This window comes from Bactrocera neohumeralis, chromosome 2, assembly GCF_024586455.1.
Source record: "Bactrocera neohumeralis isolate Rockhampton chromosome 2, APGP_CSIRO_Bneo_wtdbg2-racon-allhic-juicebox.fasta_v2, whole genome shotgun sequence".
Lineage (NCBI taxonomy): Eukaryota > Metazoa > Arthropoda > Insecta > Diptera > Tephritidae > Bactrocera > Bactrocera neohumeralis.
In genome coordinates this window covers 59,820,984-59,846,613 of record NC_065919.1, presented here as the reverse complement: position 1 = coordinate 59,846,613, position 25,630 = coordinate 59,820,984, and the positions used below count along the sequence as shown (strand labels likewise).

Sequence of the window (25,630 nt, the reverse complement as noted above, 5' to 3'; positions counted from 1 at the left end):
CAAACGAAACGGGCTGAGACAGAGTGAAAAACAACAAAACCAACAACAACAAAAAAAATGGTACAAAATCAAATTACGATGTTGCAACAAGACGAAATAGTACACAAAACTAATTCAAACGAATAAACTCGTAAAATAAATGAAAAGGAAGAATGAAGGCAACAACAAAGCAGCAGCAGTTTAGCAACAACACATAAATACAATTTAGGCAAAAACAACTGGCAACGCCAATCAACGGCAGCCAATGTAAATGTTGGACATTAGTGGCAGGAAAAAGCAAACCGAAACCGGTGGCAATGCAGCGACAACAAAAATAACAGCAATAGAAATAACAACATCAGAATAGAAACAACAACAAACCAAAACTATAACGAAGTACTAAACCGATGAAAGAGCCCTAAAAATATGCCAGCTAAAGAAAATCACCAAAGAAATGCCTGCAACAGCAACAAAGCCAAGTTGCTGGCGGCGCCTGGCCGCTTGCGGGTGGTGCTGGTAATGTAGGTGCTATTTGTGGCTGCAGCGGAAATGCACACAATAGCCGCAAAGTGTGGGCAGCGGCGGCAAAAACAAATTTTTCCCAAGTCAACTTTAGTGCCGAGTAACGTGCAACAGTAAATATGAAACCTGTTGACCAAAAATTGTCGGCAACACAATTGCACATTCCCCAAGGTAGCGCAGCGCACACATGAAAATTCAACCAAAAACAAGAAAAAAATAAGAAAAAAAGCAGTTACAAAAATAAAATAATACAACAAAATAAGCTTATTTTGGCACATGAAGCATCAATGTTGCATGCAGCGCGCGGAAAGCAGCGGCAAAGTAAGTAAAAGAAACAAGTCGAAAAAATACAAAAATAGAAAGTTAGCTAAAAACTAGCTAGAAAATTTCGTCGAGCATTTCTCAAGAAAAACAACAAATTGCACGGCTGCTTACGTGCAGCGCTTATCTGGTGTGTTGGCTGTACGTTGTGGCACCCACATAATGTGGCACGTGCACCGGAAAAATGTCAAACGATAGGATATCGCATGGTGATCGCGTGCGAATGCAATTTTTCCACAATTGCCTGCAATGTTAGCAATAACAACAACAACAATAACAATAGCAATTGCGCTGCAAGTTGGTAGTTGGTAGTTGCGATGATTGCAACACAAACAATGTAATGAATTGTCAAGTATGGCTGGTAATGGTTGTGGCAACACCAAAACTTGCTGATATCGAACTACTTATGAGGCAACAGTTGTGTGCATGTGTGTGTGTATATGTGCATACATGTATATTCACCCACTTTTTTTCTTGTTGTTGTTATTTTCATCCAAAAGTCGCCTGCTTTGCCAATGCAAACTAATGTGAGCGCATGCGTGTGTGTATGTGTGCTTCCGCTTGCATGTTGCCGTGTGTGTGTGTGTGGGTTAGTGTGTCTTGACGACAAGGTCGTGCACTCGTGTCCTTGCTCCTTTCACTGCATTTTCTTGATTTCAACAGCAAATTTGTTGCTTTTGTTTGCTTGCTTACTTATTTATTGCACTTTTAATGTTCTTCCTCGTTTTCTTTTTGTTTTTTTTTTTTTTGTTTTTACTCGTGGGTGTGTATGTGTGTTTGCATGTATTTAGAATTTTTAAATGTTTCCTTGTCAAAGCTGTTCTCTTAACTGCTTTGTATGCATACCGTGGAAATTTTGCTTTGAATTCTAGTAATAAAAGACAAAAACAATTTGACTATGAGAAAAGTGAGGTTAGTTAAAGGTGAGTTCAATAAAAACTTTCAGCAATAAATTTGTGCTCATTGTGTGTTTCCTCTATGTTGGCAACAAGCAACAAGCTTAGTTTTATGTTCTCTGAAAAGACATTGCAAGGCTGGGAAAACATGTGGGTGCAAGGGTTTCACTAAAATATATAAGCGTTATCCCAAATCAAATAGAACTGATACTGACTACTATATGAATCATATTCCACAATTCAAAACTGCTTTCAGCTTCAAAGAGCACCTCATACAGGAAGCTCGTTCACTAGCGAAAAGAAAAGCCTCCATTTTCAGACAATCTGATCTACTTCACCTTTAATGAAACCCAATTTATATCCGTCTGCATATAATTTCAACTCGCCAACACTCGCAATACTATCTCTTGTAGGACACCAATAACAACATTCAAGCATTTCTTTGCTCTGAGTTAAGACTCTCTGAATACTGTGAATAACGGATTGGGCAATAATGCCGTCCAGTACAGCTGCATCACAAGTAGATGCTACTGGCATCTTCCAATGGAGTCAGAGAGCAAACATATCTGTCGAAATTGGAAAACAATAACTAAATTTGGAACCTCCTGGTTCTTGACCCGTTTTGGATAGCTCCTTTTTTTGAGGTTTGTTATCCTGACATTCATAGTTAACAAATAATGGATATAAATCACTGAATACTTGGAATATGCTTCATCATGTGCACTAAAACCGTAAAGTTGGCTGAGCTGCAACCAGTGTAAATATCAATTCCAGAAGGTCTAATAAAGTGGAGTCAATTTAAATTCTGTTTCTCATTGACCACGGTGTCAGAGATATCAGATTCGCTTACCTTAATTACTTAATTACCACTAGATTCTCATATACACCGAAGAATGATTCTATACCAGCGTAATATAATATCTGGATGTCAGACGGCCAGATCTTTATATGCCCGAACTAGTCCCAGCAGCAAAGCGGCTGGTGATTTCTTGGAAACACCGATACCAGGCCACAACAGCATATATGTAGCTGCCATACAAACTGAACAGTCGGAATGAACTTCTTGTAAGAAATATCTTGTGAAAGATTTATAACTGCGATGAACCGAAGTTACCGTATTATTTTAAGGTCTGAAAAAAAACTCTTTATGATATTCAAAACGTTCAGAAATTAATAAAAAAAAATTAAAAAACTCAAAGCTTTCACATGACTGATCTTTCCCTGACGATAAGCACCGGCCTATGACTAAATAAATAGACATAGACTTTTCAGGTTTTGGGGATACTAAAATCATTTTATTAAATTAAATATGTCTAATATGTGCTAACCGAATTCAAGAAGGGTTCACTGGACCAACTGGACCGGTCTGTTAAGTTAATTTACATTTTCAGTTTCTAGGAAGTCGGTGGGTTTCTTTAAACTCTAAAGAATCAAAGGAATGCCCAGATACGCGTGTCATAAATCTTTCAAATTCTTTAGGCATAATTTTGCCAAAATACCGGGAAATGGACTAGATTCAATCAAAACTCCACACGCTCTTATACCAACATTCCCACATCTACATTACCAACCCAATAACTCTCTAGCTCCAGTTACTTACCATATACATACATAGCACTTCGCGCTGTTTCGCTTTGCCTCACTTTTCGGCTGGCTAGCTGTCAAATGTGCGCACTGCAACGTAACGGAAGCAACGACTCCGCAAAAGTACATGCACTTTAAAGTTTGGCGGATTTCCGGTGTGACACTTGAAGGCGGTGGCGGCGGCGGCGCTGGACTCGCGTCAAGGTTAAAGGCCGCTTGCAATTCCCCTTTTTTTCTTCGATCAACTTTTGACAATTTTCTTGTTGTTGCTGCTCGCATGTTTAGATAGTTACTGGCTCGTTTTGCCACCCACCATCTACTTTTCCGCCATGTAGACGACCGTTGTCGCCAAGTTTTTGAAGTTTTGCTTGGTCATGCCATTTTAAGTTGCCCTCCATGCGTTGATCTGATATTTTCTCTTTATCTTTTGTTGGACTTTGAGAAAGGTGGACAGCGTATTGTGAACGCAGCTGCCATAACAACTGGTTTTCGGGTAAGTGAAAGTGTGTGTGTGAAAAAAAATTCAAGGGTTTTTTCGCTATATTTTTTTAAGGAAAATTGCTTTTGAATGTTTTTGCTGGTGCGGCTCAGCCGACTTCATAAATGGAAACTTTACACCAGTTCGACTTCATATGCAGCCATGTCAGTTGTGAGTGTGTGTGTGCCGACTTCGGGTTAATCATGAAAATCATGGCCTACAGTTTTTTGCGGGCAACGAAAAATTGTTGTTGTTCTTTCGTCAACTTATAGTGTACTTCACCTTCGAACCTTGCGACCTCAACTCGGATGGCGAAGTGTAAATGTACAAACACATGTATGCGTATTCCATTTACTTTTTTGTTGTGTTTTTGCTTTTCTTGCCATTTTCGTCATTGTTATTTCGACCTTTTGTTCGTTTTTTAAGTTTTCCTCGTTATCTGCTTGACATACCGGATATTGACATGACCATTTTTCATAAGATTTACTGTTGTCAGCCAGAGCATGCGGGGCACACGTGCGCTTTGTCTGTGTTCCTCGAGTATATCTGGCAAGTAGCTGCGCACCTCTCCATAACCCTATTTTGTGGTTAATACTTGTTTAAGCTACTCATTGACCAGAATTTTTTCTTTTTTTTAGTTTTGGTCTTCACTTTGTTGAAAAATATGTCATTTAACACCCAGCTGATGAATCCCAAAAGATGACAGATTTTATATTTGAGGCCATTCCTGTCAATTGGTGAGCACTTGTGTGGAATTATAGAATTTTGAGTGTCAGATAAGGAGGTCACCGTAGAAATTGGTCATATTGATATTTCGTGAAGGAGAGTTGATATAAGTACTCCATTGTGAACTGCTGCACGTGTTGCTTCGGTACAATTTATATATCACAAAATATTTTTAGGGAACCAGGATAAAATATAAAACCATTTCTCAATTAGAAGTTCTACTAAAGCGATAGAAATGTCGGTGCTAGCTTACTTTTTACTTTTGATAAAATTCCTAAGATTTTTCCCTACCAACTGTCTAATTTATTTTAACTTGGAATATTGAGATCTTCTCAATCAGTTGAAGGCTTAACATTCGCAACAGTAATCTTCTAACGTCTGCCAATTTTACTTTACCAAGTTTCGGAAGATAATATCTTATGAGTGAGTGTTCTGTGATGTCCGCTAATATGTTACTTAATTTCCATGTTCTTAAAAGTAGTATCTCTGCTCCGACTGCTACCCCAAATAACTGTGTGTGGGTCCGCATTGGTTGTGTACCAAGAGCTGAGGTGTTACTCTAACGTTCATTGCTTCGAGCATGACTTAGAAGACTGAACACACATTGGAAGTTTATAGAAACTGTATTTCCGTCTGTTAACTTTCTCTTCCCCGTTTCCTGCTATATTTGTATAATCCAAATGTTTTTTACCAAGCTTTCCACTAAAAGTGTATTGATAGACTCTTTACATAACCTTTCGCAGTGAGACGCATTTGGCTCTCCGCATGTTAGTAACCTTGCTGAAAGATAAAACTGTAGACGTATATTCTGTTGCTATCGTCTAGACGCGTCTGTGTGGATATTATGACAGTTTGTGTGCGATCGTACGCAGCTTTATTTCAATGTCAGAATTGAAATAAGCCTTCTCGTGGCAAAACAAATATCTTTGTTCCTGTAAATTATTGCTACAAGTTGTGATTATTTTATTCAGTAGGTGGCAACTCTATCTTCAAATCAATTCAAATTAAATAATTTCACTTAAATACTTAATGTTTAGCTAAGTTGAAACCCGTATTCTAAAATAATTTTAAATTATTTTTAAATAAACTCAACTAATCCTATATTTGGTGTTTTGTGGAGTTTTCGAAAACTCTTTTAGAATATAACCTTAAATTAGAACTAAGCCGATAAATTTCCAGATAAATTTTGTAAAATTTTCGGTCTTAATTTTTTCGGTAAGCGTCAGCGGTCACAACTATGACAAACATAAAAATTTTCAAAATGCTTTTAATTTGATTTCAATACTTTACTTAATTCTTCCCTACTTTATGCTCAATCTGTTATTTATGGGAACCAATGTTGACGGAAAATCATTAAACTTTTAAGATATATATTTACATTGTTCCAAACTTTATATTTCTAACCAAATTTCGTATATGGAATCATCGCAAATGTTGGAAAAGGCTTAAAGTGATTCAGTTTTATCAAAAACACAAACCTAAGAGTGGTGCAAAGCCTTCAAAGACGGTCGAGAGAATGTTTCCGACATGCTTGAAAATCGTCAGGCAAGTGTTAGAGAGATGGCCAGAAAGCTTGACCTCTCTCGTGAGTCCGTTTGAATGATTTTGGTGGAAATTGCGGGTATGAAACGCGTTCTTACTAGACTTGTCCCGATAAAGCTGAGATCTTTCCACAAAGTGTACCGTAAACAGGTATCTTTAGACATGCTTGATCGTGCGAATTCCAATCTCACATTCATGGAGAGTATAATAACTGCCAATGAGACATTGGTTTATGAGTTTGACATGTAAACAAATCAACAGTCATCGGAATGGAGGTGAAAAACAAGCCATAACCAAAAATCCACGCCAAAGCTGTTCAAAAATTAATGTGATGCTCATTTTTTTTCAATATTCACACAGTCACAGATTCTCACAGATGGTCAATAAGAAATTCTGTTTGGCCGTATTAAAGCATTTGCATACGAACATCCGTCGAAAACGGCTGGAATTGTGGAAGAACAATTCATGGATTTTACATTGATCTATGATTGTGACCGAATTTAAAACCAAAAATGCAATGAATACCATCGATCCATCACCGTATTTACCAAGTATTTACCAACTGAAATTTCCGCTATATGGAACTCGATTTCAGTCGATCGAAGAGATAAGACAAAATTCACTGAAGGCCATCTCAAAAAGTGTTTACGAAAAGTGTTTCTAGAACTGGAAAAATCGTTGGCATTAGTGTATTGAATGTGCTGGGGATTACTTTGAAGGCGACAAAATAAATATTTTGCGTTTTACTTACAATTTCGTAGTACCTTTTTGTCACTATGTAAATAGAGAGTTAAATCTCAGAATAGTAGGCTTAAAATACAACTTTTTAAAAATCATTTTCGGAAAGCTAACCTACGTGCCAAAACAATCAGAGTCCGTACTACTCAAAACCTTTAACCACTCTAACCCCTTCGTCACCTACCCTTTTGATACAAAACAGTTACTTAAAAGTCAAAATAAACATATGAACCCAGCTGTATCATCTTTTATACACCCAAATCTTTGAAAAAATAATCAAATTTATAAATGTGTGCTTATACGCCTACCTAAAGTAATAATTATGAAGTAATATTTTATTTGGTGAAAAAGAAAGATTAATGAACAAAATAAATAAATATTTGTGTCGCCAATCGTGAAGTTATGTGTGGGCGCCTTAGAAAACTTTGGCTAAGAATACTTAAGTAAACATAAGTTTAATAAAAATATAGCTCAATTTACGTAGCTGACAGTTGATGATATAATTGATGATGCCACACGGCTAACGGAATGGAAAGATACATACACTCATACACACACAAGCGTATGCGTGCTAGGAAAAGTAACAGACGTTTAGTAAATATTTATAAGTATGTATGTCTGTAGAGAAATAAACAAATATGCGTACGTGTATGAATGAGGAATTAAGTCACAACCACTTAGTTCGGTTATTACCACCACTATTACGCGTGCCTGTACGTGCGGCTGTTTCGGGGCGTCAGGGCGTATGAGTGATAAATAAACTTCGCCACACATTTTATAAATGAAACGGCATCGATACGTGACAATCGTCGAATGTTGTATGAAAATTTATTGTAACTACTACATATTCATAACTAAGTGTGCATATGTAAGTATTTTTGTAGCGCTGAATTGCTATTAGAGAAGCATTGATAAACTGCTTCATCAACTATCAACTATTTTTTTCTTAATCTCCTTATATATTTTTTGTGTTGCTGTACATAGATGTAAATATACATACATATGAGTATGCATGATTGAATGACTATTGATATGTGATTGTCATTATTTTGGGGCGTAAAGCGAAAATAAGTAAGAAGTAAATAATTCAGTGTCTCAGCCAGCACGTGTGTCAATATGAATGAAGGAAAAGTACGTGCATATGAAATGTAAATAATTTTAATATGACCAATGGTATACGAATATAAATTTATGTGTGTGTATTCGCATTATTTTCTTTAATAATTCTTTGTACGGTTAAGTCTTAAGTTATTTGTTGCTCATCGATGGTGGGCAATCAGCTGCTGCTTATCCTTATAATGTGTGTGCATAATTTTATGTTAATATATGTACTTACTTATCAGTTTGAGTAAGTATGTAATTTGTGGCACGTGTGTTTACTTAATTCAAAGGATGCGAGTTCGCTTTCACATTAATTGTTCGCTTTCTCATGTAATTGTTAAAAGTGAAATCTTCACATGCAGAAGAGAAGCTTATGGAAGCTTTTGATTGTTCAGGGAACATTTAAAGGCATTCTGGGGACTCTTATCTTTTGCATGCTGGAAGAGTATATTCGCAGAAAAAGTGTGAATTAATTTAGCGATATTGTTATTATTCGAGATCAGATATGTGATATCGAATTATTTTTTGGGTATAAAGACTATTTTTTAAAAATGCGGCTATGAAAGCCAATAATCCGTGATTTTTTGGAGGATTTTTTATAATTTGAACTTTAAGGGCCACAAAGCCGATTTCAGGAATAACAAAACTACTTTATCTATTGCTTTATAATAAAAAAAGGAATAATATGTACAAAAATTTTTGAAGAAAAAAATTATATATTTTTCGAGTTGCACAAGAACTCCGATGATGCTGGGAAAAGTTCTTCCACTGCTGCAGTGATTTCGGCTTTCTTGGTGTATGATATCCGAAAAAAATATATGTTGTTCGTCCAATGATATACATAATCAAAAGTTTAAAAAATGGTTGCTTTAAAAAAGAATTGATCCTTAACCAAAATTGTTGTGATTTTTGAAATGAAAGCATTTGACTTATGAAGAGATCAAAAAATTGATGGATCCGGTATTGAGAACTAATATAGGTCGAATGCTTTCAGAAAATCGCAAAATGGTCCAGAACGCTCAAATTAAGGGTGTTTTCTGGATATTTTTTAAGGTTTAAAAAAAGAGCAATCGATTTAAAATTTTTACAGTTTATTTGTACACTTATGAAAAGTATAAAAATATTTTTTTGTTAAAAAAAACAAGATTTTAACAATATTAAAAATGGCGTCCAAAAAAAGCTATCTTAAAAACTTACTCCCGGTGCCGTTGTTGATTTTGACTCTTCAGAACATCTGAAACATAAAAACCAAATAAATTGCTAATCAGTAGGAGTGCAGCTATCGCTGGAACTGCAACCAAAAAAAAATTGAAAATTAAAAGAATTTCGCGCTTTTGAAGTTCAGATTCTGAAAACAGCTATTTTTGGACCAGTTTTAGATCCAAAAAAAATCGAAGTTCTTAAAATTAAAATTTGATCGTAATTCCAGCGATAGATATTGATCTTATAAACACCATATTAAAATTTCAAGTGATTCGGATGGATAGTTTTTTTTTTCATCAACGGAACGCCGAAAAAAGTAGTTTTGAGATAAATGACGTACAAAGCATCTATTCATTGAGCCCCTCGACCGCGCGCTACCTGCTAAAACGGCTGTAGAAGCTAAGATATTGTGAATATCCTTCCAAAAATGTTACAGTATATTCTTAAAAGACTATGCTTTCGAACTATCAAACAAAAAAAAAATCGATTTTTTGAAAATTCTAGACCAGGGCTCCCTTAAAGAAAAACTGACTCAGCTGATTGTACTTAGCGGATACATTTTAGAAGCTTATAACTTAAGAGCTGTTTGACATATCGGTTTAAAGTATTATTATTTTTAAAGATATAAGCTATTGAAAAATGAAAAATATCAAATTTTTTCTTATATCGCACTAGGTGTGTCTCTTAATACATCTTATAACTAGCCCTTTGGACCTGTTTGATCCTCAATTAAAATTTTATTCATTAAGCGATTGTTAACCTTTGTGAATTACTCAGTTTTCTTAGTATTTCTATTATAATAAGCAAAACTTAGAAGCGTAGGATGTTAGGTCTTGTAGCATGTCACGAATTTGATAACAACTAATAATACTGTATGGATCATAAGATTCTTTAGGATCTTCTGATGTCTCTAAGCTCACTAAGTGTCTGAATTTTTTTTTGATTTTCTTTATTGTAGAGATAAATCATTAATATTCCAAAAAATCCTCCAGTAAAATTTCTGAAAAGTTGTAAAAAAATGTGTGAAAAGGTATTTCGAATCTCTTTCTAGCGTCCTTTTAAAGCTCATCAATAGAATATTGAGGCTACTCTGGGTAGAAACTGTTTCTTTATAATGCTTTATAAAGGGAAATTCTATTTCAAAAAATTTTCCAAGACCAGTATAGGGAAAAGTAGTATGAATCTCTCTACCTGAAACAAGTAATGGGAATGCCAAGGCAGATATGTATGCTATTTTAACATAATTAAAATTGAAACGTCAGATTGTCTGCTCGTCTCTTTTGTCATGTCCTTCAGTTTTGATGAAGCCTCGTTAGCCGCAGACATTATTGCTGACTTGTCGTACTTAAATACGAAAATACTTTTACTTACAAAGTCTTTCTTAACTTCATACAAGCCTTCCTATGTTAATTACGGCGACATAATTTCCAGTTTTTGACCTTAACCCGCCTCTGCGACATGCAACGTAATGACATTGTCGCCTTATAACAAAAATATTTTTTTATGTAACTACTTTCAGTCACACATTTTAATGAGTATAAGTACATACTTTATTCGCATTACTTTCATAAAATGCTTAACGGAACTTTGACTTCTGCTCGCAAATACAATGTTCTTACATGTCGCATGTGTAGGAATGTATGTGTACTTCCTTTACGATTAATAAATATGGAGGCATTTTTCTTCGTTTCGAAAAGTCATCACCATAGTCAACCGAAATATTTATTTACTTAATTACAATACTTACAACAACAAAAGTGGGCTGCGTTGTGTTGCGTTGATTCCATTTTAATGAACAAACAGTTGTGTCTTGCATACAAATTGAGCTGTTCGGCAGCAAAATATCAGTAAAATATTGAAACATCAAAAGATGTAGTCACAGGCAACAACATCCGTGCAGAATACAACAACACAAAACAAATTTTAATGCGGAAATGAGCAAATGAAATACGTTTGCTTATTCAATTTTCCATTTGCATGTGCGTATGTATGAGTGTGTTATGCTATTTTATTTTGCTTTGTTTGTTTCTGAGAATTGCGAAATGCACTTCTTTTCTGTTATTTTCGCTGGCTTTTTATGGCAAATTGTTGATTAAGAAATATTGAATACTTATGATGTGTGTTGAATGGAAACTCCTACCTCATGATGAATGATTAAACAGAGTATACACATTTATATGCATACAGTGTACCACAAAAATGTTCATAGCAACGTGGATTTTATTTTCGTATTTTATATTATATATTTCAATTGTTAATGAAAATTAAGAAATATTGTTAGTAGAAACTTATAATAACCCGATTTGGTCTGGAAAAGCTAAAGAATATAACATTAAACAAATAAGTATATTCAGCTAGGTTGGAACTTAGATACTTAAGTTAAGTGAACAATTTTGTGATTTGTGTTTTTGGTATATTATCTATTCCACCTTTAGTAATTAATATGACCGCATTTAATTTTAATATAAAGATTCATTATCTGTGACATATTTTAAATTAAATTATTTAAAATAAAAAACGATTTGAGGGTCTGAGTTATTACTCTTTTCTTTCTTATATTCTACCAATTTCAATAGTGCAAATTTTGTCAGGCGACTTGCTGGCCAGTACATTTTAGTGTTATTTTCGCCTTGCGTTTACGGTCATTATCTTGCATGAATAGAGTGTACCCTGATTCGCAGCCAATTTTCTGTATAAGCGGTAGGTAAGAGTCCTCTAGAATATTAAAATAACCCTAGGCTTTCGTAATTCCATAAATTGTTCAAAGCATTCGTGTTTTGTTAGCCTGAAAACAGCCCCAGAAGATATGAGATCCACCACCATATTTAAATGTTTTTTGCATGTTGGGTAAGGCTATGTCAACATTTTTGTCGTACCAAGGTCAAACTGCTTTATTACTATCAGACCACGAAACCAGTTTCCATTGTCAAAAATTCCAATTAGCAAGCTGCTAATACCGTGTTTACAGTGGCGTATTCAGAGGGGGAATGGGTTACATTTCTGCATTGGAAACGTTGAAGAACTGCGATCTAGACCAACACCACATTATTCTAGCTTACTTCGCATATACTACACACTTTCTGTGACTTCACCGCATGAAAACGCGGCTGAGGACGAACATGCTTCAAGGTACATTGATCGGTCCGGCGTTGCTGCACACGCATAACGCCATTGAAGACACTGCAGAAGAAGTTCTCGAAAGAGTCTCAAAACGTGGCCCACATTGCAATAAATTATGTCACTCGCACGTCTATGATTTATAATGTGTTTATTCTATTTAGTGGGATTTGATAATTAGATGGTGGATTTGAAATTTTTCCACGATGATATTAAACTGTAAAAAGACTACTTTATTTAACACTCCAGTGGTCGTGCCCCTATTTGTGCCGTTAGTAGTCGCGCGTACTACATGTGTAGAACATATTAGACATAAGGGTTTATTATAAAACCAAATCAACCAAAAAATATTCATTTTAAACATATTAGGAACTTAAAATCAGACTTCTTGCGAATAACTAAAAAACAACGTAAAATTTTGACTTCCAATCCAAAATGACTAATTTTTTATTCGCTTATATCTAACAACTCCGATTCTTCATTTGCAGTGCAGTGTGGACAAAGAAGAAACTGATGATCAGGACAAATCCGTTTTTTACATGAGTAGCATTGCTTTCTTGTCGACTTGTGTCGCGCTCTGCCACAAAAGAAACATTTTCCGACTCGACCGGTTTTTGGGGGTTTTGCTGGACCGGGATTCTGGTGGATCGTTTAAGCCCAAAAGAATTTTAGCTTTCATTTTTATAGATTTTGTAACACTTCCAGTATACATTCTTCGCTTTATGCAAGGAGCCACGAGCTCGAAACCAATTTCATGTAAATAATCTTTTCGTGGCTTGTTACTGTAGCCATGGTCTATTTTATGTATAACATAACCGTTTATGACACTTATATTCATCAAACCGAAGAATAGAGTAAGAGGCCAGCGTCTAGAATTTCTCATCTTGTCCACAATATCCACGCCATATTTGGTATTATTACAAAATGTAATCATTTCCGGCTTACGTTTATCTCCTGTGTGCGAGTCGATATTGCCGTCATAGTGCATAGAAGAATAAATTAGCACTACCTTATTTTTTTTGGAACATATGACAGTAAAGTACCTTCTTTTTGAAAGCCAAATACTGAATTGTTTTCTTTTCTATCTTTGGTATTTTGAAAACTTTGTGGAATTTGCGGTTTATTTTTTTTTTACAGTGCCAACAACAGTGATCTTTTTACTCACAAGCTCTTTGCATTGATATATATTCTTAAACCAATTATCCATGGTAACAGTGCATCCCGAATGTTTTGCGGGAGTAAGCATTCGATCCACTATATCCACAACTCTATTAGACTGTTCATATGGACCTGGCGGCTAGGCACCTGCATATATTTCCAAATGGTAAGAGTACGGTACTTTAGCGTCAGCTAACAAAAAGATTTTTATACCATACTTGGCAGGTTTGTTTGGGATATATTGCCTGAAACTGCAACGTCCCCGAAAAGATATAAGCTGTTCATCTAAAGTCAGGTATTCACCAGGTATAAATTGTTTTTGAAAGTTGGCAACAAGTTTCACAAAAATTTCTCTCACAGGAGCCAGCTTGTCATGCTCTTGACGTATTCTTCGGTCTCTTATATCGTCGAATCTCATTGCTCTTAGCAGGAATCTAAACCTGTTTTGTGACATGCAAAGATAAATTAATTCGGTACCTGTACCTCGCTTCATGTTCCAAAACTCTTTCAAATTCAGTCTTCCAGATTTCTGACAACCCATCATAAACAGCATACCAAGAAATGCTCTCATTTCCAAACTATCTGTTAGGTTAGCATCTCTATCTCTGGAAAATTTAGATTTTACTTGTTCAATGTATATGTTAGTGGAGTTTACTATGATTTCCATGACGGAGTGGTCAAAATACAGTTCAAAACATTCTAGCTCAGTCTTGGCATTTTTTGCTGCGTCTTTAGGCCCTGCATGTTCTCTAAGAATGTTACAAGCCCGAGTTCTTGTGACTGGGTAAGGGTTTTTTTCTCCACTTAGTACTATTTTAGATGTGAAATATAGATTCCCGAGGGAACTTAGTGGTATATCATCATCGGATTCTATATCGGATTGCTGAGTGACTTGTTCAACATTTTCTAAGTCAGACTCGCTGTTACCTGCTTCCTGTTCTGTGTCCGTAATATGTGGAGATTCTTCCAAGCAGTCTTCGTCTAACAAATCATCTTCATAATCACTCTCCACTAAATCTTCATCATCAGTGCCTTCTTCTTCCAGCCATCTACAAATTCTTTCTTCTTCACTGCGTGAAGCTATTTTTCTCAAAAAAAATCCCCGCTCTAGTTACTGCTAACCTTCTAATTATCTGTATATATCATAACAATAAAGGGTAATAAATATACTTACAACAAATAAACATATACCGCAGCTCGCAAAAAAAATGTCACGCCAGTAGTCGCGCGTACTACAATAGTAGAACTTTTCTTTTGGCTTCAAGAATCTCCAACACTCGCTAGCATCGGTCGCCGAAAACGCACTGAATGTGATTGTTGTTTACTAATAGAGGATTAATGAGACTGTCGGTGTAACGGTACATGAATAAGCGAAAATATTCAAGTGGAGTGTTAATATAATAATATTCATGTTTCAATAATTCAGCTATAAGCAATAGTTTCTTCATTATAGTTTTTGCTTTCTCCTTGGTATCTTTGAGGCTTCTTTGAATAATTTCGTTACAGATATAATTATTTTTGCGGCTCTTTACAACAATAATCGCTTCAAGGATATCATCCTACATGAGCGGTTTCTCATTTTTACAGTATTTTTTCGGCAATTGGTTTCTTTCGAATTTTTGAAACCAACCGAATTCAAACATGGAAGAATGCCACGCAAGCCACCAATAAAATTTGTGAAGTTTACGAAGCCGATGCTGTATCAGTTCGTGTAGCACAACAACCGAGTGCACCAACCACTAAAGTGCTCACGAACAAGAAATCCTACATATCATTATATTAGGGCCCAATATACTACTAAAAGTACACCATGAAATCACCAAGCATGCCTGTTACAATAAATTTTTATTTTATCGCATCAAAAGAATAAACTGTAAGTCTATCACTTTAATAAATACTTTTTGGGCATACTGTATAAGTGTATATAAGTATTCACAACTTTGTAAGCATTTTTGTATATTTGTCTATGTACAGGCATTACTTTATACTTCATGGCAACGAAAGCATATCATTCATTCCCTCATTTCTTCGCTGTTTTCACTTTTTGCATTGATTGAAACTGAAACAAGTAAGGAAGGGCTAAGTTCGGGTGTCACCGAACTTTTTATACTCTCGCATGATAAAGTGATAATCGAGATTTCATTATACGTCATTTACATATTTTTCAAATACCGTATTTTTGTAAAGTTTTATTCCGCTATCATCATTGGTTCCTAATGTATGTATGTATATATTATACAGAGAAGGCATCAGATGGAATTCAAAATAGCGTTATATTGTAAGAAGGCGTGGTTGTGAACCGATTTCACTTATATTTCGTACATGTGTTAAGAAAATATCATATACAGAATTTCATTGAAATCGGTATAGTAGTTCCTGAGATATGGTTTTTGGTCCATAAGTGGGCGAGGCCACGCCCATTTTCAATTTTTAAAAAAAGCCTGGGTGCAGCTTCCTTCTGCAATTTCTTCCGTAAAATTTAGTGTTTCTGACGTTTTTTGTTAGTCCGTTAACGCACTTTTAGTGATTTTCAACATAACCTTTGTATGGGAGGTGGGCGTGGTTATTATCCGATTTCCATTTTTGAACTGTATATGGAAATGCCTGAAGAAAACGACTCTGCAGAGTTTGGTTGACATAGCTATAATAGTTTCCGAGATATGTACAAAAAACTTAGTAGGGGGCGGGGCCACGACCACTTTTCCAAAAAAATTACGTCCAAATATGCCCTCCCTAATGCGATCCTTTGTGCCAAATTTCACTTTAATATCTTTATCTTTATCTTTTCGGTTTTCGCAATTTTGTGGGCGTGGCAGTTGGCCGATTTTGCCCATCTTCGAACTTGACCTTCTTATGGAGCCAAGGAATACGTGTACCAAGTTTCATTATGATATCTCAATTTTTTACTCAAGTTACAGCTTGCACGGACGGACGGACAGACGGACGGACAGACGGACGGACGGACAGACAGACATCCGGATTTCGACTCTACTCGTCACCCTGATCACTTTGGTATATATAACCCTATATCTGACTCTTTTAGTTTTAGGACTTACAAACAACCGTTATGTGAACAAAACTATAATACTCTCCTAGCAACATTGTTGCGAGAGTATAAAAAGTTGCCAATGTTCAGCAGCTTGTTGGATTAATTATTTATTCCTTTTCATAATTTTTGGTATTTATTAGATATTTCGTGGAATATGGTTGATGCAGTGAGCTGTAATTTCACTTCGCGATATAAGAGAGAATAAAAATGTCTATGTGTTTTTTTTGTAAACAATATATGTATGTATATATGGGCCATTCCATCAATTGTCGACATGGTTTTGTACCCGTGGTTCTCCGATTTTGACGAATCTTTAGAATATCATAATATAGACCAAAATAAGAATATCTGTAGACTTTTTAGTGGTCAAAGTTGCTCCATTGTTTTTGGCGCGCAATTCAAATTGAGATCAAACAAAAAAATGACTATTTTATGAATGAAGACACTGATTTCTTCATTAATTCAAGTCTAAGAATACAATTTACATATTTACCTCCTTCACACAACCTTCTAAGCGAACAGACTGCGCCGTATAGCGACAACTTTGCATTTTTTTGTTGTTCATGTAATAATTATTATGTAAAATTTAAATCGAATGAAAAAGTCAATTTTGAAAAAAAATTGGGGAAAAAGCACACAAACGGGATTTTTGGAAAAAAATGTTTTTTTGGATTTTGAAACTTTTTTTGGGCTTTGAAAATATTTTTATCAGAAAGCTGAGATTGTTTTACATAAAATTGGATAACTGCAAAATTTTTTCACTCAATTTTGAGGTCGTTAAAAAATAAAAGAAATAGTATTTTTTTTGTTTGATCTCAATTTGAATTGCGCGCCAAAAAACAATTGAGCAACTTTGACCACAAAAAAGTTTACAGATATTCTTATTTTGGTCTGTATTATGATATTTTAAAGTTTCGTCAAAATCGGAGAACCACGGGTACAAAACCATATCACCAATTGATGGAATGGCCCATATATTAAAATATTATACAAAATAAAGTCGTTATTTTTTTTTTAATTACAACATGTCTTTCAGCGCGCTCAAAGGTCATGCATTCAGCATTTTTGAGTATCCTGTGCGCTTTTATATTCACTTTTAAAAAAGACCGTTTCATACACAAGCCCTACGGTCTTCAATAAACCTCCAAAAAAATAACCTTACTCATATGAGTTATTTTGTAATATAAAGAAAAAATTGGTCAAAAAGCTTTCATCAGTTTCAGCAATACTATCAACTAACATACAATTTGTTGAACTTGAACCAAATGCTCAGATTTTACTGAGAACATAATGATCGATGAGGAGTGAAAAAGTCTGTCATCAGCCAAACAAAAATCTTTTTGAGATAAGGTTTAACATGAACTTTAAAGATATTATAAAAAGCAATTTACTTAAGCAGAATGTATGTATAAAAAATACATTTCGGTTGTCAAACCAAAACATTAAATTCTAAAGCTTGAATATACTACCAAATTGTACTTTTCAAAACTTGTAAAAGCTGAGAGAAGGAAAAGACAGAAATACACTAAAAGTACCATCAACATCGACTGCAAAAACATATCAATTCAGTGAGGATGTGGTATATTGTGAGCTTCTAAAACCTACTGAAACTGTTAATACTATTCGCTATATAAATGATACATATGAACCAGGCATTGATCGAAAAATGACCAGAATGGGCTATAAGACACGCCAAAGTAATTTCGTTATACGAAAGTGCACTTGCGCATAGGCAAAATCGATATCTGAGAATAGTGAATAAAATTACGATACCTATCCACATAAGGTGTGTTCAAAAAGTATCGCCAATTTTGTGTTTTTTCAAAAATTATTTATTTATTCATGAATATCTATTTTCTCCCCTTCAAAGTAATCCCCATGAGATATCATACACTTGTGCCAACGGTTTTTCCAATCTTCGAAGCACTCCAAAAAATCATTTTTTTTATCTTCTTCAGCTCCTCCTTCGATGCCGTCTTTATCTCGTCAAGAGAAGCGTAAAGTCGTCCTTTCATGGGCCTCTTCACTTTAGGGAATAAGAAAAAGTCACAGGGGGCCAGATCTGGGGAATACGGTGGCTACGGCATCATTAGTGTGTTGTTTTTGGCCAAAAAGTCGCGCACAAGCAACGATGTGTGAGCAGGGGCGTTATCGTGGTGCAAAAGCCAATTTTTTTCTTCCACAAATCCGGGCGTTTCTGGCGGATTGCTTCGCGCAAATTGCGCATAACTTGCCAATCGATATGTTTAGGTCCTCAGCAACTTCTCTGATTCGACGATTGGACAATACCATTTTCTCTACTTCATTAATTTTTTCGTCTGTTGTTGAAGTGCTCGGGCGTCCGGCACGCTCTTCGTCGTTCACATCTTCTTGGCCTTCTGAGAACATTTTGAACCGATAAACGTTGCTTCGGTCCAAGGTAGCTTCTCCGTATGCCACAGTCAACATTCGGAATGCATCCGCGCACTCGTTTTTCACACAAATTTTGATACAGGTTCTTTGATCCATTTTTTTGAATAGGTAAAAAACAAGTGCACCCAGCCGTTTGTAAATAATCAGAGTATAGTTAAAAGCAAAACCTAGATACCGACGGCAGCGTCATCAGCTGGGCTGATTTGTGAACCATGTAGCGGAACCCAAACGCATATAATGTAAGGAAGTGCTTAGTTCGGGTGTGACCCAAACATTTTAAATAATAATTAATTATCTTTACAACATACGCGGTTATAGCCGAGTTAACAGCAGCACGTTAGTCGTTTCTTCTTTTCGCTAATTAGCAAAAAATCGGAATACCAAGTACATGTCCCTCTCCACCTTATCTCTCCAACGAAGTTTAGGTCATCCTCTCCCCCTGCTTTCACCGCCGGATGCTGAATCAAAAACCTTCTAAGCTGAAGTGTTCTCTTCCCTCCGGACAACATGACCTAGCCAGCGCAGCCGCGGTCTCTTTATTCACTGAATTATGTCAATGTCACCGTACACCTCGACTGCGGTACTCACCGTTGCTAATACGCAAAGGACCATAAATCGTCCGCAAAACAATTCTCTCAAACACTCCAAAAGCCTTCTTATCAGTTGATATCATTGTCAATGCCTTCGCACCATATAGCAAGACGGGAATGATGAGAGACTTGTAGAGTTTGATCGCTGTTCGTCGAGGGGACTCTACTTTTCAATTACCTACTCAGTTCAATGTAATCCGAGAGTGTTGGTTCTTTTTCATTGGGAGTGCTTTCTACGCGCCGGGTCCCAAATGCACAACCTAGCTACCGTTGATTTAAGGGGATCGCTAAATTCCACGTCGGTGCCACCAATTCGTTATATTGGTATCTTAATACAGCCAAAATCCAACTGTCATACTTAGCTTTAAATTTAATATACGTAATTAAGTAACGATGACCCACAAATATCAGGTGATGATGCTCTCAATATGTAATGGATTATTGCGAAAGCTTAATTAATGAATGTAAGAGGGATGGCAGTAATTTACCACTTAGGATATCAGTGTAAAGTAGAATTTGGGATAACTTAACCATTAATTTTACTAAAAAAGATACTTAACCTATGCAGGCAATAATTAAATAAATTGAAAGATATCTTTAATGTGAGTAACCCTATATCTACGACGACTAATTTTAGAAGATACATACAACCGTCAGGGCGAATTTCTTGGCAATTCCAATGATGTAAACCAATTCAGGCAATCTCAATTTCTATTTCACGAGTTTTCCTCTTCTTGGAATATTTGAGGGCACGCTTTCGATTAAATTCAATAAACCTGTAAATAGTATAACTTATATGTTGAGGGAAATTCGCTGAAACACTGCCTTACCATTGTTTTTAACAATAGAGATTTTCCTTGAAATTCAGCGAGCATTTTATACTCTTGCAACTTGCAAGAATTAAAGCCAGGGAAATACCTTAATCTGGAAAAGATATAGATGAGGATCGGAATCTAGAAATTTTGCATATACATATCCGTACATTATATTCTATATAACTCTTACACTGCCTGATAAATTCGGCATAAGATTTGTAGAAAAACGAAAGTACCTCCCATACAGTCACCAATCATATGGAGCAAAGTCAGCCGGATGTTCGAAGATTTTGGAAATGGTTACAAGGAGGCTAGGTCAAGTTTTCGCTCAAATTAACCATTTTAGGCACAAAGATAAATTGTCATGATTAAAACACGCTCTCTCAATTTTATTAAAATATCTCACATATTATGCGATATAAAGACACCAGGAAGTTCGAAAATCTTTATGTTAGATATATGGGTGCTCAGTTCAGTATTGCCCCGATTCCACCGATTTTTGACATACAGACATACCATTGTCAGAGTAGGATTATCCCTGAATTTCAATTATATATCTCACACATTGACCAATATTTTCGGTCATAAGTCAGCTATGGAAACTGTGGTCCACATATTCGGTACCGAGAGTCTTGAACAGTTTTAGTTGGATTTGGACAATTTTTGGTCAAAATTTGCCATACTTTAAGGGAATTATTATTGCGAAATTTTATTCGGTTACAATGATTACTTCTTGATTTGTGTACTGGAAAGTTAAAGAATCAAATGGAATTTTAATTTATGTTATATAAGAAGTAGGTGTAGTTGTAGTTCAATTTTGCCTATTTTCACACTGTAACATAGGAATGTTAATAAAATTATACGTACTAAATTTAGTCAAAATGCCGGATGCTGAGAAATGGGATATGGGCGATGGCACGGCTATTGTCCAATTTTCACACCGGCTCATAAAGCCTTCTCATACCAACTTGGTGGTAAATTTTAATGTCTCTGGCGTAATTAGTTATGGTTTTATTTTAGTAATTTTGAACAATACCGTTATATAGGGAGTGAGCGGGGTTATCCTCCACTGTTGGTAGAAGTTCTTATAAGATTTGTTGCAGCTTGAATGGTTTAGGAGATATATACATTAAACATACCATATGGCGTAATCACACCTTCTTTTTCAAACCTTTTTACCCACAGGTGCCCCTTGCTACTAATATCTATCTCGTTTAGTTTTAGGTGATACGTTCAACCGTTTGGTGAACAAAACTATAATATTCTGTAGCAACAGGTTGCGATAATATAAAAATAGCAAGGTATACGCTGAGAACAATGGAGCAACAATTTCTCTTCAATTAAGGAGGAAACGCAAACCAGGTGGCTGAAAATATGAATAGTGTATGAGGTTTTGTTACTGTATTAGACAACTGCGCGTAATTGTGGTTTCACCGATATCGTTCCGGTAATTTTAATGTCAAAGATGCATCACGCATTAGCCAAGTGTGGTAAATATTGATAAGGTAAAGCAAATCGTCGAGTCCAACCCCAATGTAAGATTGGCAAGAAAATTACCAAACTCTTAATTCGGAACTGTATTGTCATAAAATAGACCACCTGAAGTAAGCAATAACTTATAAGCAGCCAGATCTTGCCAATGGGAGTGGAATTGTAATCCGTCAGGATAATGTTAGGACAGACAGATCAATGGTGATCAGCCAGAAGCCTAGAGCGTTTGGTAGGGAGGTAATTTAGCATCTTACACTCCGAAACTACTAACTATTCCTGCTGAATGATTTTGAGGGTGACACATTGGCATAAGGAAAAACTTTCGAAACGATTCAAGTTTATGGAAATAGGAACGACGATTCCTATGAGAATGCATTATGGAACTTTCTTAGACATGGCAATAGGTTTTCGAACTAATTGGTTTCTGAATCGAATCATTTTGTCTGTGCTAAATAAAGCTTCAAATTAGTGCAAGAGCAAACGTGTAGAAGTTTTAAAGCAGTTTCATTTTCTTCTAACGAAGCAATAAATTTAATGTATGTATGCATAGCAACCAGAAGTTTTTAAAAACTTATAAGAACACTTATACAAACTTACTTTCCATTACATAAAATTAAATTTCGAACTCAACGCCCTAAAATAACATCCACAGCTGTACAGGCAAAACTGTTTGTGACCACTACATACAAACTTACCTATAAATATTGATGCAATGCAATTTTGATTGTGTTAGTACAAATACTATGTAACAAAATTACAAAACGGAATTGAAACTGTCAAAAGCAACATTTAATAATATAATGCTTTGTATTTGGGGTGCCACACACGTACACACGCACAAGCAATCATGTCTGCACACAAATGTAATATATTTATAAATATATTTATATATTTGTATGCGTTACACAAGTGTGAAGCACATTCGAGCTTCTGTGATGATTGAGTGGTCGTTTGAGGACAACGGAAGAACAGCGGCAGTGACAACAAGCGCCAGTGGAAGGAGAGTGAAAATATCTGAATGTGTGTGTGCGAGCGCTGATATGCGCGCGAATATTGATAGATTTATGTACAGCACATAAATAAACAGAGTTGTGAATGTGTGTCTCAAACGTATACCATATACGATGTGCTTGCATGTATGTGTGTCTGGCTAAACAAATAAAATCAATGGGAACACATTGTCGTCGCTGCCGAGCTGAAGCGGTTGACATTGCGGCCGCATGCAATCGAACAAGCTAAACAACGCAAACTAAGCGGGGATCGACCAACCGACTAAACAACCAACTACCCGAGCATCCAGCAGGCCAACAAGGCCGGCAAGCAATCAACCAACATGCACATACATACGTACATACGTAGTGGCAGTGCGAGTTGCTTGGTGGCGAATCATGCCGCCCACCACAAAACTAATATTGTTTGACTGTTGTTGTTGTTGTTGTCGAAACATTTGTTATTGTTACACTGTCATTGTTGTTGCTGCGCTGTTACATATTTGTTGTTGTTTTTGTTGCTTAGTGGCATGTTCGCGCTTGTTCAGTTTGTTGTTGTTTCATTTATTGTTGTTTTTGTTTTTGTTTCGGCTTTTGCTTTTGCTGTTATACTATGCGCCTTTGTTTTTGTTGCTGTTGTCAAGTTGACATCATTGATTGATTTAGCTGTCAATTGCATAATCACTCAAGCAATATTGTTAAAGTCATCGTTACGGTGGCGCTGCCGCTGCCACAGCTGCCCCGGCTGCTGCGTCAGTTGCTGATGTTGCTGTCAGATGATTGCTACACATGTGGATACCTATAAACTTACCTGCATGTATGCATAACATCCCGGCTGCTGCTGTGTTGCGTATAGTTGTTTTTGTTGTATGTGCTGTTGTTGTTTTGGCTGTCATCGAAGGGCTATTGAACTGCGTGCTACCACAATAACAACCATATTGCGGAATAGCAGTCGATGTGGTACACGGCGTATACGTAACATACGAAAGCTCTCCAAATACATGCCTTTAAACATGTGTGTGTGTATATATATTTAGGGTAGTTTTTCGAAAATTGTTACAGCGAAAGTTAAAAAAAGAGAATATTGAACTCGTCTGACGCTTTTTGTTGTTCAGGTTGTCAATGTAACTTTAATTGCTGCTTTTGTTATTTTTGTCGCTGCTCGTGACACCAGCAAAGTTCTCGACTCGAACTGCTTCTACATATCTATGTACATATGTGCTCAACCGCAGCTGTTGTTACAACTGTTGCCACATATGTATGTTTGTTGTTGTTGTTGCCATTCATCGTGATTTAATAGCAAAGTGTTGCCATTGGCATTGTTGTATGCAGCTAACTGCTGTTGTTGTGGCTCGTGTTGTTAGTTACCTTTGTTTCGGCAAAGTCAGTTGCAGCGCACGGTTGCCGGAGATGGCTGTGCATTCTACAAACGTTTGATAGGCCAACAAATTAACATGCCACAAATGATAGCAAATGACAGGTGTTAATTTTGCAATGGCTGCAGCTGCAGCTGTGGCTGCAACACAGTCTGTTAGTTGCGCGGAAATGCATGAGTTGTACTTTGTAGAGCTTTATTGAATGTTAGACGATGGCTCTGTGTGGTTTCATATTAATTTTAACATACGGTTTGCTTTTATCGTATGAATTTGACGAGGTATGACCCTTTGAGGGTCGGCTTAGATCAGGCTCATAACACTTGAGTAGCTACTTTACATTATAAATTTTTTACTGATAACAACTTTTGAGTAAAAGTGTTGTTACAGTGTAAACTAAGATGGCATGTAAGAATTTGGGCGCTTAAAACCTTTAAACTAAAGATATACTATATTCAGTAATTGTGAAACATATATATTTTCATTGTCATTATTGTTATGCTAAAACATTTGTATGCAAAACAGTTTACCATCCTTTTCGTAGACCAAATCTGTCCTAAAACAATTGAAAAGTAAGTACTATATTGAGCAGCTTCATAATAATTTCAGCTTGATATCTCAAAAGTTGAGGAACTTGTTCATAGACAATATACAGACAGCAGGACGGAAATAGCTAACTCGACTTAGCAGATGATGATTTATAAGTACACTTTATAGCATCTGAAGTCCATTTTTTGTGTGTTACAAATATCTGGCTAACTTAATATAACCTGTTCAGCGTATAAATATGAGTCTTGCCTGAAGTTAAATAAATTAAATAGATTGCTTAGCTTCCACATAACTTTGATAAATCCATGCCAAATTTCAAGTTAATACTTTGTTAATATAAAAGGGCTTCCATATAAGTACTTGAGTTTGATCAGTCAGGTTATATGGAAGCTATATGCCTAGTCTGTGCCATATCAGCTATTCCGTTAAACGAGCTTTTTTGTGGGATAAGGACTCAGGGACTAGTTTATGTACATATATGTGGATAGGCGGGCTTGGCTAATTCATAAGCTCGCCAAGCGGCTCATTTGTGTATACATTTTATAGGGTGTTATAAACATCGTGGACAACTTAGTACGCCCTTCTCAGGATGTAAAAGCATCTCTTACAGATTAGTGGTGTCCAAAAGTTCCTTAAATACTTTTTTTTGAACATTGAAAAATAAGAATATGGTATTTTCCTCAGTTCTACGACAAGTTAATAAAATCAAAGGGTAAATTTTAGCGAAATTCTTCTTTTTTAAATTATTCATCAACTCTGTATGCGGAAATTTTTCCAAGTGTGATCTTACGTTTTTTGGGTATCCATCATAAAAAATAAAGGAAGACATGGGAAGCAACATTTAAATTTATGTTACTATGGATGAAAATATCACATGAAGACTAGTGCTGTTGAAATGGTTGTCAGCCAAGAAAGCCTGAGAAGTTTTGGGTTAAATCTAAATACATAAAATTTGATCAAATTGTTGAGTTTTTAATTTATACTACGCCTATTCTTC

At 35.9% G+C, this 25,630-nt stretch overlaps 1 protein-coding gene across 4 annotated transcripts in view; it reads left to right on the top strand.

Annotated features, from left to right (window-relative positions):
- LOC126751551 (cytotoxic granule associated RNA binding protein TIA1) overlaps positions 1 to 25,630 on the top strand; it is a 348,446-nt gene that overhangs the window by 220,168 nt on the left and 102,648 nt on the right. The window lies entirely within an intron of this gene.